This window comes from Penaeus chinensis, chromosome 19 (genome assembly GCF_019202785.1).
Source record: "Penaeus chinensis breed Huanghai No. 1 chromosome 19, ASM1920278v2, whole genome shotgun sequence".
Classification (NCBI taxonomy): Eukaryota; Metazoa; Arthropoda; class Malacostraca; order Decapoda; family Penaeidae; genus Penaeus; species Penaeus chinensis.
This window is the reverse complement of record NC_061837.1, coordinates 32,189,094-32,204,093: the sequence shown is the minus strand read 5'-3', so window position 1 is coordinate 32,204,093 and position 15,000 is coordinate 32,189,094. Positions and strand designations below refer to the sequence as shown.

General features: G+C 43.4%; 1 protein-coding gene across 2 annotated transcripts in view; it reads right to left on the bottom strand.

Annotated features, from left to right (window-relative positions):
* LOC125035104 (RAB11-binding protein RELCH-like) overlaps window positions 1-15,000 on the bottom strand; it is an 85,562-nt gene that overhangs the window by 5,281 nt on the left and 65,281 nt on the right. The window contains exons 9-10 of one of the 2 annotated variants that reach the window (XM_047627261.1): window positions 14,972-15,000; window positions 14,591-14,752 (exon numbers count right to left, since the gene is read on the bottom strand). The exon at window positions 14,972-15,000 is cut by the window's right edge and continues 75 nt beyond it. The gene's annotated coding sequence lies outside the window, so the exon portion shown is untranslated. The remainder of the gene's footprint in view (window positions 1-14,590; window positions 14,753-14,971) is intronic. The other variant, XM_047627260.1, reaches the window with a different exon arrangement.

The window sequence follows — 15,000 nt, the reverse complement described above, 5'->3', positions numbered from 1 at the left end:
AGGTTCCCACGCATTGGTCAAAGGATAAGGGAAGAGTGACTTAGCCTGTCCCAAAATGAATCAGAAACAGTCAGGCCCTTGAGCTGCACACACACCTTCCCTCTCCTTCCGTAGAAGCTGACGCCGTCTTCGCCACAAGTTACCAATTACCATATCTCCGCTACTTCTTGTTTGTTTCACAATAAAGCTGTTAAACAGATACTGAGTTTTCCTTTGGACCTGCCAGATAATATAGTGGTTTCTTGTATATTTGAATGACAGACCATTATAGCAGGTGTTCAGGGTGGTAGAACTCACGTTCCTGCCTCCGCTCAGGAATCGTCGTCAGCAGCCTACAGGACCGCGTAAGTACATAAGGGTCATATTTCTTTTTTTCAGTGTCCCCCCATTTGTGTGCTACGAGCCAGTCATTATCTTATATGTACAAGGGCTTAGCTCCGTAGGGATACGGGAAGGTCGTGTTGTGCGCTTAACGGGGAATTACTGGTAATTTTGGCGTACTACTGTTAGATTATTTTCTGATTTTCTAATTCTCTGATGAGGTTTCCATCTGAAAATACTCGTGCAAAGAAGTCGATTGCCGTGAAGGCTCTGCAGACTTCGCTAGGTTTCTCCCCTAAGACTCTTCTCATACTTCTCATACTTCTCGCTCGCCTTCTCCTTCACCATCTACTTTTGATTCAGTTTCCCCTTTTTCTCTTGTTACACAAACCGAAAACATTTCCTCTCCAGCTCTACCCCCCTCCTCTGGCCTCACCCTTGTTACGGCTGCATCAACCATGGGTCCCGGCATAGCTCCCACGATGTACAATGTAGCGTCAAAATTCTCAGGCTCTAACGTCTCTGTTGACCAATTCTTCGCGGATGTGGAAGACACAGTAATCCATTCAGGGGTTAAGCGGGAGTCTGAGCATTTTGCGACATCGTGCCTCGTGGCGGCTAGAATGCGCTTTAACCACGAAATTCCCAGAGTAGCGGAAGCGCTTGATTTTGTTAACCATTTGCCGGATGATCAAAAGTCATATGGAATGTTGAAGAGTATTTTCACTTCAACATTCTCGAGGCAGACGGATAATCACCATTTACAACTGGTAGAGTTGTTAGAGGTCAAACCTATCTCGTTTTCAAAAGATGATCTTTCATCTTATTTGAATAAATTTCGCGTGAAGCTCATGCAGTGGGCGCAGTCTATCCCGGGCTCAGACGCGTCGGTGTGCCTTAAGCAATGCGTTACACATAGCACATCGCACGCGTCAGTTCTTGAACATTTTGCAAAAGCGTGGTGAGTCTCTTCAATCTCTCCAGCTGTGCGCAAACGAGTTTGGGATAAAGTTGACAGTGCTTCATTCGATAAGCTTCCTTAAGTCCTTGCAATTGAGATGTCAGACAAAGGTGGAAATGTGCAGGTGGTTACGAATGTTGTCAGATTTGGGAAAAACAAGGGGAATAATTATAAATATAACAACTCGGGGCGGAGTGAACCGCGGCGTGAACCACCGGTGCGGACGAAAGCAGGAAATAAACATGCTTCGCCTGCACCTGCAAACCCCACCTCTCTCACCCTCGCGTGCGCATCCGTAGCCCTCGGTAGCTGTTCGCAAATTCCCTCGACCACACGTGGCTAACTGGGCACCGAAACCTGGACAGTGTCGTAGATGCTTGAGGATGCATCGTCCATCTGGGTGCTCTGCTAAACAGTTCTGTCCGTACTGTAACAGGCAGGGTCACGCATTTAATGAGTGTACGTGGTTCCCGAATCAGGTGGCGATCACCCTTAAGTTTATAGCGAAGATGAACACGGAAGAAGCTTATAATAAGCGAGTGGTTAATTTTTTACAGGAAGAGATAGTAGGTTTCGAACCAGGGCTAATTCAACCGTCGACTAGCCCGTGGTCAGCGCCGATGCTGCTGGTGCCGCATGTGATCTGACGAAAGGTTTCCTTCAGGTTCCCCTGGCAGAAGACAGCCGACCATACACTGCATTCTCGACGCATGTGGGTCACTTTGAGTTCCTTGTGTCACCTATGGGTCTCAGGAACTCTCCTCTGACGTTTATTCGTCTTATGGCTCTCGTCCTGCAGGGTTTAGTTAATGATCAGGTGCTAGTCTATTTAGACGACATTTTGGTTTGACCACCTTCGATCAAGGACCTTGAGGCGCGGTTGCGCAGTGTTTTTCAGCGACTTTCGGAAGCGGATTTGACAATTAATCCTGCCAAGTGCATCTTCTTCCAGTCGCGTTTAGATTTCCTCGGTCATTCAGTTAGTGCTGCTAGTATTACCCCTAACGAGGCCAAGGTAATGGTTAATGGTTAATGGTTAAAAGCTAAATAAATGTGCTAGACATCTAAGGTCATGTAGCACTATAGTAAATGGTAGTGAAGGGTGGTTGAGTTGGTGATTAGTTGTCTAAGTTGTGGGTCCCATTTGGCTGGGCTAAATAGATTATTTAAGAATTTTGTAGAGATGGGGGTAGTAGAAGGACGGGGGCATGTGGAAGAGGGAGTAGTGTTGAGGGAAGTAGTGCTATGGGGAGGTGGACAATAAGGTTGTAAGGTAGTATAAGGGAGGATGGGGTAGTTGATGAAGAAGGTTGTGGGGGTATAGTTGTTGAAGTTGAGCATGTTGAGAATAGAAATGTCTCCTGGGGTGTTGATTAGGGTGGATACTGTACTAGTCGGCATTGAGGAGGGGGTATTAGTTGTAGTGTTCAGAGCCGTGGTCAAAGGAGAGCCTGGGGTCAGGGAATCAGGCGAGTTTGGATTGGTGGAGCTATTTGATGAAGAGGCAAGCCTCATTGCCTCTAATAATGGTATGGTTAATGGTTAATGGTTATTCATTGTTGGCCATGATAAGCCTGGACTATGTTGGGGAGAGAAACGGTCCACCCCTCAGGGTCGCTTGAAGGGTAAGGGCTAGACAACTAAAGCAGGGGAATACCGTGCCCATGGCTCCCTCAGGCCGTTCAGGACTGGCACAAAGTCAGCCTTTCATCCTTTCAGCACGGCTCTCACACCTTAGGAAGTGGATAGTAGAAGGGGTTGGTGAAGGGACAGAAAGGAAAAAGTAGGAGGGGGTAAAAAAAGACCATGCAAAATTTGTTGAGTCGAAGGCTGAGTCCCAAGGTTGGGGAGTTCCCAGCATTGGGTCCCAGTCTCCGCCTCCTAAGCCCCCCCCCCCCCCACGACAACAACGGGCAAGGGATTGGGGGGGGACGAGGCCAAGGTAAAATCCGTCAGTATGTTCCCCATTCCTTCCGATGTAACACAGGTAAAGTCAACCGTTCATTAAGGATTATAGGAGGATCGCTGCACCGATGACACATCTCCTCAAGAAAGATGTCCCCTGGCGCTGGGGCGAGGAGCAAGCTAGCGCATTTTCAAGGTTAAAATATTGTTTATCGCACGCTCCCGTTCTTGTATTTCCAAGGTTTCACCTCCCCTTCATTCTCTATACAGACGCATCAAATGTTGGGCTAGGGGCTGTTAATGCAGGACTACGAAGGGAATCTGCGTCCTATCGTCCTATCGGGTTTGCTAATAGGGTTCTCACCAGTGCAGAGAAGAATTACTCAGTCACCGATAGGGAAATGTTAGCGATTGTTTGGGTTCTTAAGTACTTCAGGGATATTATACTGGGGTACAGGTCATGGTTCACACTGACCACATGCCGCTCACTTCGCTTAATGGCAATGATCCTTATGGTCGTAGGGCACGTTACCAGGATATCCTTTGTGTATATTTAGGGCCGGGCAAATGTCGCCGCCGACACGTCACGCGCGCCAATCGAATACTTGCAATCTTTGAGGCGGGACGGCGCTGCCGATTTCCCCCCTTCATTTAGCTTGCCTTTGTCACAGGTTCCTCCCTTGGAGCCACTAAATAAAGACGAGGTATATGCTGCCCAGCGTGCCGACGAAATCTACAGCCAGATCATTGATGCCTTATCCAAGGCACGGCAGTACCGAAATTTAAAGGGTTGGCGGTTAAAAAAAAAAAAAAAATCTTGACGACACGGGACTCTTATTGCGGAGATCCCAGCCGAAGCGAATTACGGGTCGCAGGCGGATCGTCCGACAAGCCTTGGTGATGCCGGAAAGTTTAGTGCCGCGTATGTTGAGGTATGCTTACGAGTCCCGTGAGGCAGCGCATTTTCCGCGGTTGGCAGCGAGGGTAGGGAAACACGTCAAATCTTGAAAGACGTGTCCTTTGTACAAGGGTCACACAAGCGATCCTGCGCCTGCACTAAAATTCGATATTCAGGATTTTCCTTGGCAACAAACACATCCTTTTGTTTTCGTGGACAATATTTCTCGCTTTTACGAGTTGGTGGCGGTTCCATCAAAAGCTGCTGTGCACGTCGCAAAAGCATTTCATGACGTAATTTGTTGCCGCCACGGCTGTCCACAATATTTAAGCTCGGATAACGGTACCGAGTTTGTAAATCAGGTGTTAGCCAGTCTGACACAGCAGCTAAATGTGACGCAGGTGAACGTTTTGCCATTCCGTCCGCAGGCTAATGGTATCACGGAACGTTTAAAGAGATCAATTCTCGCCATTTTGCGTCAATTGGTGGACGACAGCAAGAACGATTGGGACGTTCTTCTCCCCATCGTCCAGTCGGCTATCAATTCTACCTATCACTCTCCACTGGGCGATAGCCCACACTTTCTTCTTACGGGGCAAGACAAGCGGTTGCCATACGAACTCCTGAAAATGAAGCCGCGTCCCCTCTATGCAGATAACTATGCTGATTATTTGGTTTCTCGGCAGCAGCGCGCGTTACAGCAAGCAAAGGTGTTCCTGACCAGGTCACGTGACAGAATAATTGAGTACCAGCATAAGATCGCTCCTGCAAAGACTACCGGGGTTGGTTCATTGGTATTTAGGAAAGCTCATGTTCATGGTACTATTCGGCCTAAGCTTAGTCCGTTATTTGTGGGTCCCTACAGAGTTGTAGCAGTAAAGAACAACAAGGCAGAGTCCAAGTCTGTCGCTGATGGCTCTGTGCAGTGGTTCCATTTTGACGTCTTGAAACTGGCTGATCAGTATTATCAGTGCCAGGAATCATAGGTGGTCCTCTCACCATCATTCTTGCTGAGACATATCATCCCATTACATCAGTCCTCGAGACTCTGCGAATTATTCAAGCTTATATGTTATTCCCGTAGAGTTATGTTGACTATTGGTTATCTTGGCGATGCAAGGTCATTTACCTTGCTAGCTTAGTGGCTCATCAGCTGCAGTTGCATACGTTACCTGCATCGCTCATTCTCTGATGATCATTATCATCCCTTTCATATAGGTTCTTTTGTAGCTGGCTCATGTGTTACTTTCCATGCAGAGTTTGGGAGTGGTGAGTGATATCTGGCTCTCCCTTCCCGGATGCTGTCGTCCATATTCTTTGTGGCACTCCTCGTGGGAGGAGGCTCGCATCACCTTCTGCATAATGTGAAAGACGCACCTGGGGCTATGATCGAGGACCTTGGGAAGGTCTATCCTATAACAAGCCATGTGGAGGCCCGGTTCTCGCTATTGCCACTACGCAACGCTTTGAAGCTCATGCTATACCACAGGGACCAGCTACTCTCTCTTCGTGGAAATCTTACCATCGATTCTTCTCTTGACACACATGACATACGATCGCATCTTATCCTCGACAACTGCATAGTTGAATTCTTCCGTAGGGCCTCTCAAATCTACGGGTAGGACCCGGTGAGGATTATTCAACTTTGTTGGCAACATTGCACATGGCCTTTTCGGAGTTGTGGACGACGACACTCTTACATCCGAACTCAAGAATTAGAGGGACAGCTTATCGTATGTAGTTCACAGTTTGACTTATCTGCTCACGCTGTCAACACACTCGAGCACAATGTTCAGGAATTAGCCTCCGATTTTAATATTGTGCAAAATAAGGTCGGTCAGGTTATAGGTACAGTGAACAAAGTTTGGCATCGGCCCTCATTCGTGCGGCGCACGGAGAGGTGTCGCTTGACTTGATCTCGCCTGCCGACATGGGCGCGGTACTTCAGAGAGTATCTTCCTTTTCTGTCAAGACTCTCTTCCCTTTCAAGCAACGCACTCGGTTTTACGATATCGGAGTCCGGTATCGTTCCAGTGCGTCCTTCTACTAGCTTTAGGGTGACCGCATACACTCCTTCCCACACAAAACAAACAACTCACATTACATGGTTTACGTGCCTCACACATTTATTCTAAGAGAAATAGGAGGACATGGTCTATCTTTCCCTTCCTCCGACTTCTTAGACTCTTGTTCGAGGCCTACCAGGGACATATTCGTGTGCTTTTCTTGACCCCTACCTTCATCTCTTCAGACTCCATCTTGTGCCCGTGCTCTTGTTTCTGGAGGGCTGATCACCTCCCTGTTCCTTCGAGGAGGTGAGGGACCAGCTCTCGCCTTTCATGATCAGCCTTTCACAGGTGACACTGATCTATTTCTATCAGTTAACGGTCGCCACAACGGCTTGCGAGGAGCTTCAGCCAGATAGGTTGTTGCAGGGAACCTTTGTCCTGCCTCATCATTGCGGGTTACATTCCCTGTCATTACAGGTTCCGGCCATCAAGTCCTTCGTCACGGACGTCGCTACAGATCCTATAAAGATTAGGCCTACGCTCCTGACCTTGCCGACACTCAACGTCACGATCCCGGAGTTGCATCTCAGGGACGTTAGTAAGGTTCAGGACGCGGACGTGGGGTTGATGTCGAAATTCCATGTAAACTTTATCTACCTTATTTATGTCATCTTGGCAGGCGTGTTGCTCCTCTTATTAGTGTTTGGGGTGTGCTACGCGAAGGCATATCGGATGCATAGGGATGAGGAGCATATTAGCAGTAAGTCCGTCGAGCATGCTTCCTTGTGCCCCCCGTATGATGGACCTATCCTTGTACATCATCAGTGTCCGATATTTTGTGCATATAGCTTATTTTCTCCTCTCTATCCCTTTATCGGAATGTTCATTAGTGCGTACGTTCCATCGCATATCATTAAACGTTGATTCCAATGTAGTAGTTGAAATAATTTTGTATTAATAGCATTGCTAATTTTTCACAGTATTGTTAAAATGAACGTTAATCTTCATGTTTGTCATACATTCTTTGTGTGAGCTCGCGATCACTTTCATTCTTTTTCACGCTCACGCTCTCGCTCTCGCTCACACACACACACACACACACACACACACACAGAGAGAGAACTGAAGAGAGAGAGAACTGACACACAACACACACAACACACACACAACACACACACACACACACACAACACACACAACACACGCAGAAGCCTTTTCATTAAAAGGGTTTGTTGCTGTCGTAGTTGCAGGTGTAAAGATCTATGATGAATCTCTGCCCACGATTTTGTCAATCGTGACGAGTGACTAGTACATGATCTCTTATTTTACATACATTTCTTCTCTGTGTAACGACAATTGGTTTATGCAAATCTTGCGGGTTGCCGTTGTCGTTTCCCTTATCTACTCTCATATCTATCAAAGACGGTTGTTAGTTCAAGCCAGGTCCTTGCGGATCGCTACTGAGGCCTCCCTCTCCTAATTTTCTTTTCTTTTTTTTTGTTAAAATAAAACGGCAAACGGAAAAAAAAAATGAAAATAAAGTAAAAATGAACAATAAAAACTGCAAATTTAAATAGATAACCGGAAGATCGCCATATGCCTGCGGACCAGGATGTTCGTCAGAGCAGGTATTAAGCCACCCCAGGATATAGTGGAAGGGCGCCGCCTGCCTGGGCGTCAAGCTCCAGGAACTTGTCATTGCAGGTGTCAGCCGCCCTGAGATGCCGAAGAGGACGCTTCCTGCCCATAGATCCAGACGAAGATTACGAGGATGTGTGGACGAGCACGCAGCCGAGAAGGACCTGCACTAGATCTGCGAGGACGTGTGGACGAGTATGCCGCCGAGTTAGGCCTGGACAAGGAAGGAAGTCTAGACGAATCCGAAGTCAAGGAGGATCTGTGCGACACCTTCAATGACATGTGGGCGTCAAGGACAGATGGATTACACCAAGAACCAGGAAGAGGTCGACAAGGACAAGTAGACACAAGAACACGAGAACGAAATGACCAGCAAATCAGGACCAGCCAAAGTTGGGTCACTTTTGAGGCCAATCTAGGGCGACTTGAGGGCGAGGCGTGAATAGGTGGCTGAGCAATATACCGTGTACATCAGAACCAACGCCTCAGCGAGGGCATAGAAGACAATTTTATCTGACCTCTCAGTTTGTGCCCAGCGGTCGACATGACCAGGTTGTCACCGCCTTTGGCAGCCTCTAGGCTGGCGAGCTGGACACGCCACTCGGCACTCAGCGCTTACCCTTCACTGTGTAGTATTCTTCATTAATAAAGAGTCAAACCATTATAACCACGATCACTGCCCAAACAGTCATAACAGATCTATAGCCTGTTACACACACACACACACACACACACACACACACACACATACAGAGAGAGAGAGAGAGAGAGAGAGAACTGAAGAGAAAGAGAGAGAGAGAGAGAGAGAGAGAGAGAGAGAGAGAGAGAGAGAGAGAGAGAGAGAAGAGAAGAGAAGAAAAGAGAGAGAAGAGAGAGAAGAGAGAGAGAGAGAGAGAAGAGGAGAGAGAGACAGCAAAAGAGAGAAAGAGAGACAGCAAAGGAGAAAGAGAGATAGCAAAGGAGAAAGAAAGAGAGAGAGACAGCAGAGATAGCAAGAGAGAGACAACAAATGAAACAGAGAGCAAAAGAGAGAAAGAAGCCAAAAGAAAGAGACAGCAAAAGAGACAAAGAGAGAAAAAGAGAGGCACCAAAAGAGACAAAGAGGGAAAGAAAGAGAGAGAGAGAGGGAGAGACAGCAAAAGTGAGAAAGAAAGACAGCAAAAGAAACAAAGAGAGAGAGAGACAGCAAAAGAAACAAAGAGACAGCAAAAGAGAGAAAGAGAGACAGCAAAAGAGAGAAAGAGAGAGAGCAACAGAGAGAAAGAGAAAGAGCAAAAGAGAGAAAGAGAGAGAGACAGCAAAAAAAGAGAAAGAGAGAGAGACAGCAAAAAAGAGAAAGATACGAGATTGCAAGAGAGAAAGGGAGAGAGACAGCAAAAGAAAGAGAGAGAGCAGAAGAGAGAAAGAGAGACAGCAAGAGAGAGAGACAGCAAAAAAGAGAAAGAGATACGAGATTGCAAGAGAGAAAGGGAGAGAGACAGCAAAAGAAAGAGAGAGAGAAGAGAGAAAGAGACAGCAAGAGAGAGAGACAGCAAAAAAGAGAAAGAGAGAAACAGCAAAAGAGAGAAAGAAATCCTAAAAGAGAGAAAGGGAGATACAAAAGAGAGAGAGAGAGAGAGAGAGAGAGAGAGAGAGAGAGAGAGAGAGAGAGAGAGAGAGAGAGCAACGAGAAAGAGTCGTTCCCAAACTCACATCTGTGACAGGCAAATGTCTGAGAGAGTGAGGATTTCTGACTCCTGGTATCAGCACTGCAACCCACATCTCTGGACATGGGTATAGTGATATGGGTACAGGTACTGTGGCCAAAGAGACTGACCACGTTCTTGTTAGCACTCATTGGAAGTTCTTCCAGAACTGCAGGGTTTATTAGAGAGCCAAGTTGTGTGGTACTGACCATAGACTGATTGTGGTTCACCATTGGATCCACTTCACTTCAAAACTCTCCGTCTCTCCAGTGGCCACTCTAGGGTGTTTCACTTGGACAGACTGAGGGAGGAGGAAGTTGCCTAGAGGTTTGCCACAACACTCTCAATGTTTCCCAGAGCTCAAGAATCTGACAGACACAGTAGTTCTAATAAACCAACCATACCACACAACCCACTAAAAGGAGTCTGCAACTACAATCTAACTAGTTTAATAGAAATTAACTGTCTACTGGTACATATATATACACACATATCCTAAGATATACATATATACATATACATACATATACAAACATATATATATATAAATATATACCTATATACACTAGGGTGTTTCAATAAATCCGACTTTTTCAGAATCATTCAGCAAGTTGCTAAACAGGCGCCTACTATGCTTAAATGACGACATGCAAAATATTAGACAAATAAAAAAATATCTACTATTCGCAATTTTTGATTAAAGTATAATACCATTTCCGGCGGTGGGATGAGGTGCGGTTACCCGCATGACCCACGGAAGGGCATTTCGGTTCATCCGACATTATGGCAGAATCAAACATAGGGTAACTAAGGTCATTGTGAATGATTCCTGGGGACTTCCGTAAAGATTCCCAGTCACTATGCATTTCCATATAAAGTTGTGCTACCTTAATAATACGCATTACTCGCTCGCCTATATTGTGGTGACGATCTCGTCAGTGGCACTATGGCACTTCGACGTGGTGGTTTGTGTAGTGCCGATACACGTATACTGAAAGAGTTATGTACCATTGATGTTTTGCCACCTAGACCACTGAAGAGTGACATTCTTGCTCGATACTGTGCCTTAAAAGGACATGGTAACCAGACACTAAAAGGATGCTCAAAATATAGCTTGCCATGCTATAATTTGACTATTACGGAATCTCAGATTTTATCCAAGTTGCAGGCGGAAATTGCTGTGCTGTATAGCAAATTCGGCATTAAGACAATATCACCTTGGTATATGAAAGAAAAAAATAAAGAAAATAAAGAAAGAGTACTACCACTCCATCAGAAATGTAACACTGAAGACAAAATTCTCGAAAATTGTGATTGTGTCATTCAAGGCAAAGAAACAACCACGAGAAAACCTCAAGGAAGATATAGATTGGTATGATGCAAAAGTACAAGGAAGCAATGGATCACTCGGAAGTGTTGATTATCAGGCGCAAAGACGGGAATTTAACAGACTGAAATGGAAGCAGACCAACAATGCAGAAGTCCCATTTATATGCAACAGTGAAGATATTGCAGAAATGTCTTTTGCCAGTTGGTGTCAGGTGGCTGGGATTTTTTTGTTCCCTCCTACACATCTGCCTGATCATTGACACCATATTGACCAAGCTGGAAGGAGTTTGTGATGGTGATTTGCCCAATAAATCCAAGATTGGAATAAAGAACACCATAAAGTGTCTGAAAGCACTGAAAAAAAATCCAAGAACAATCAGAAGTATTTTTGATTTTGCAAAAGTTCATTTCATGTGCTGGCATTCTGCTGTGAACAGCAATGGAATGACTCTTTTCAGAACTGCTATTGAAACTTCAAGGAGGTATGCCAGGATTGGCTGTGAACTTGGCTGTCCTAGCAGCTAGTTCTCGTCCATCAACAGAAATCTGTATAATGCAGATGGTACACTTCTTCCCTTGGCTGTTGATAATGATTACGTCGATGAAGTTGCAATGATCTTGAAAAGAGGAATTCGTGAAAAATGGCCATACACACCAGTCCTATTCAAAAATAAGGAGAAGCACAATTTCACTGCAGAAAAACTGTGTAATCTGAGTGTGAAAGATTTAATTTCCCAACATCTGACCACAGATATGATGTTTGCATACTTGGCCTATGATATGCATGAAATCGATATGTGGAAACCCAAAAGTTCATTAATACCTGGCCATAATCAAAACTGTAAAAGACTGATTGGAGACATGAAAAAATGTGAAGACATAAACAGAATTGTTGTTGTAACAGAAACTAGAGAACGGCGCAGTCGGAGATATGGCAATGTAAAATGAAAATTCTATTGTATGCAATATATAATGTTCCAAATAAAATCATTACTAGAATTCTTTCCTTTTATAGCCTCTTGATAAATAGAATATGTTACTTCAAATAATTTAAGCGAAGTGAGAATTCTGAGAGCCAAAGCATGCTCTCGGCGACCCAAGCCCGATTCGGTGGGAGAGAACACAAAGTAAAGAGAAGTCAAGCCTTCTAATTGAAAAATTAGTCTTATGGCAATTACAGAACTTTATATAATATTAATTTATAATAGAAATAATTTTGATGCAAAAATATTGAAGAAAATTATAATTGAGGTATTTTAAAAATAAAATAGTTATACCGACAACAGAAAACGAGGCGTTATTTGGCGTTCGAAGCGGTGTCTAAATCATAATTTTATCAAAACTTTCAATTGCAAATAGAGAATGCGAGATATTCTTTGATTTTAATAAAAAAATACATTTCCAAACTCAGAAAATTCATAGGCGCCTATTTCTTAACTTGCCTCCGGGATTCAAGCAAATTTTAGAAAATCGACAATTATTGAAACACCCTAATATACACCCATGTATGTGTACATATACATATATAAGTATATTTATTAATTTTCATTAATTATGAATCATATTGTATGTTTATTGATACAAAATTAAATCCTAAAGGTGTATAAAACATTCTTGTACCTTTATAGCAGTACATTAAATACATGTTCACTCTAAGTCAATCATGAGTCACTGGAACGATATGGTAAGAAATTTTAATGTGTCTGGTATTGACTTTGGAAGGATGAGTGTCTTCAAAATCATTCACTACCTCTATAATTCAATACTACAGGATGAAAATTATCAAAATTATTTTGATCTGTTAATATATTACAGGCACTAAGACAAGTAAATGCACATGATTATTGGAAGGATCCAGTTGTTTGAGATTCGTATTCCAAGTGACCATGGAACTTGCTCACAGCAGATACGATACGATGCACAACTTCAGGCAAAACACTTCCACATTCCTAAGAACAACAAAAGTAATAAGAAAAAGAAAAAAATGTTTTGACTGAATCTGAGAAATACACATGAAAGTTTCCACAGCTTTGCACAGCAAAGGGTGGTGTGTATAAACAATATAAGCTTCACTTTATTTGAAGGTTCCACAATGTGTTGCTTGCATTTAAAAAGCATACGAGCAAAATAATTATTTAAATGGTTTTCTATTGTCTTTATAATGTTAAATTATGAAAGATAAGCTTTATTTTGTAGCAACATCAAACAATGTATCAATGTGTTAGGAGTTTTAGCATGCTACAAAAAAGGTATATTTATACATAAATTAATTAAATAAATATATACAACCTCATGATACCACTTTGTTCATGACCACCATGCTCTCATGTCCAGGCACATTGTAATGCAAAAGAACACCTTGGGCCAATTTCCCTCAGCATTTCTTAAGCAGAGCTTCCTGAAGCTTCTCCAGTCGATCAGCATAGTATGGTCCATTAATGGTGTGACTATGATCCAAGATGTCCCTGAGGAGGATCTCTTTAAGGTCCCAAAACAGGCACCATGACCTTCCAGGATGATTTTGTAACCTTGAAATTTCATGGTATCAGAGAGGAAGGATGCTTCCCTTGCTTAGATTCAGCTCTGGTCTCTGGATCGAAGTAGTAAACCTGGGTTTCATCTTGGGTTACGGATGGGGCCATGAATCCCTCTAGATCTACTCTCATGAGGGTCTACATCTCTGTCAAAGTCATCATCCAGTTCCTCTTTTGCTCAGGTGCAGTACTCTTGGGTCCCATTGGTCAGACACATTGGAAAGGTTGGTGTTTACTGATCCCCAGCTGAGAAGCAATGTTTTGCATTGAGATTTGGCAACTATCCATGACCATGCTCTCCACCATGGCCACAGCTTCCTTGGTGCCAGCAGTTAATGGACCACCATTTCAGGGGTTGTCCTCAGATGAGCCTTGGCTCTGCTTGATGAGAGAAGCCCATTGTTTGACAGTAGAACAGGATAGGGCACTGTCCCCAACTTCCCATGAAACAACTGCAACACTTTCCCTTAAATCATGGCTGTTAAACTTCACTCATGTTGCTGGAAGGCACCATGTTCACTCAGGAATATTATAATAGTAGTAATAATAATAATGATGATAAAAAATTTGCTCTAAATTTATATGATTTTATCACAAACAGGCACCAGTCTCAGCTACTTTCAAAAATATATCTTAAGAAAGCAAAAGAAAAAAGTCAAATATATATCAATCTAAATCATTGACCGGAAACTTCTGAATACTGTAAGAAAGGCCTTCAGTTAATAATGACATCTCTACTGATATGCACCATTTCATGTAGATAGAATGAGATGAGCTATTTCTGTAATAAAAAAATATCAAGGAAATTATATTAATTTAAATTGACGGTTTTCTTTATGTTATTTGAAAACAAGTGCATATATCTCCTCTAACAACGTCCACATTGTTAATTGTAGCACAATCTCTCCTTTCATCCAAACAGTATTCCACCTTGACATCATGGCATGCCAAACAGACAGGGAGAATGTGACATAGTCATCAAAGAAGATACCATTAGTTCTTGACACATGCTAGTCTAGTAGGCCATTACTAGACTAGCTACATGAGAAATCTTTGAAAGGCAACCATTCGCATAATACAAGCTGTTAAGTTGCATTTAATGACTTTGAATGTATTTACTTGATTTTCATAGACATATGCAATTAGTGTCATGAACATGCTATTTCTTAACCCCTATGATCAGGATGACGTGACCATCATGTCATGAAAAAATTTGGCTTGAGGGGTGAGTGGTGTGAACATGCTGTCATGGGAAAATTTGGCTGAAGACCAGGGTAATGTTAAGCTTCCATCATCATGAGTGCACAAACCTCTTGGAGGATGATTAGACTCAGTGGGCATTTAGGAAAGGCCTTTTGCATTATTTTCAGTGTGGAATGTACCACCCATAAACCATGACTAGAAGAGAGCTGGCTCTCTTGGGCCACATGTGGACAGTGAAGCATCCGCATCCAAGGAGTTATACGAGATAACTTGAAGAAGAAAAAAAAATCTTATTCACACCTTAACAACCACCACAAAGAACTCTGCAACATCTACTCCCGGAAATAAGCAAATTACCATTTCCAATATTTCATGGAACTGTAGGTTATCATTTATCTGAAATCAAACTCTGGTACTACCACACAAAGTTGTGTAACTCATAGCTAAATAAATTGTAACAGTTTAACTAAATTATATATTCTATTTACCTTTCTAGTCCCTGTGAAGACTGACCTCT